Source organism: Ascaphus truei, unplaced genomic scaffold (genome assembly GCF_040206685.1).
Source record: "Ascaphus truei isolate aAscTru1 unplaced genomic scaffold, aAscTru1.hap1 HAP1_SCAFFOLD_397, whole genome shotgun sequence".
In the NCBI taxonomy this organism is placed as follows: domain Eukaryota; kingdom Metazoa; phylum Chordata; class Amphibia; order Anura; family Ascaphidae; genus Ascaphus; species Ascaphus truei.
The window spans coordinates 364,134-365,120 of NW_027456727.1; positions in this window are offsets into that span (position 1 = coordinate 364,134).

The following is a 987-nucleotide window of genomic DNA, read 5'->3' on the forward strand; positions in this document are numbered from 1 at the left end:
ACGCCCAGAACTGGTCACATGACACTAGGACGTAGCGGCTCGGCACAGAACGGAACGAGCCCGTTAGACCTAGCGACACACACCTCCCCAAAAATAAAGTAATCCCCCCCCCCCTCATGACATCCCTGATCACTCCCCCCCTCCACCCACCCCCCTCCCCGCCCTGGGCACAGCTCACCACGCCACAAAGATCCCCCAGACCCCCCATACACACTTGTGAACAGGCCCACCTTAGCGTGGATGAAAGAGTCCTAAGATCTAGGTGGGACACAAATGTCTCATACTCGGACTCTAATGAAGAAAGGACAACTGTGATCTCCCTGCCAACTTCCTCTGTGGCTGTATAATATCACTGTGATTGTGTCCATCTCATATGTATACGTATCTGCTAGTCAATTTATTTTCATTGTCACGACACCCGTACACTACCCCCCCCGCCCAAAACCCCCAACGATGCCACCCCCCCCTCTCCTCCCCGCGCCCCCCTTCCTCCCTGTGTCACCCCCCCCATAGAGTAACCCCCCCCCCACACCCCCCCCTTCCCACCAGCTTTTCTCCCCCCCCCCTCCCCCCCCACCCTACCCCTTCCCCCCCTCCCCTCACCCACCCCGAGGCCGACAAAAGAAATAATTGTACAAACGTGTTATTAGAAAAATAGATTGTGTGCCTACCATTCAAGAGTTACCTATATTCATGACATGTATTATATGAACTATGTGTAGGAGGCTAGTACAAAACAAAACACCGAAATCTTCTCCCTCCATTCCCCCTGTCCCCCCCGCCCCCTCCCTCCCCACATCCATCCCGGGGATGACAAAAGAAATAAATACACAAACGGTTCATTGAGGAAATAGTTTGTATACCTCACATGCAAGACTTACCTATACTTATGAAATGCTCTATATGTACCATGTGTAAGCGGCCTCTACAAAACAAAACAAAACGCCGAAATCTTCCCCCCCCCCACTCCCCCTGTCCCCCTCGCCC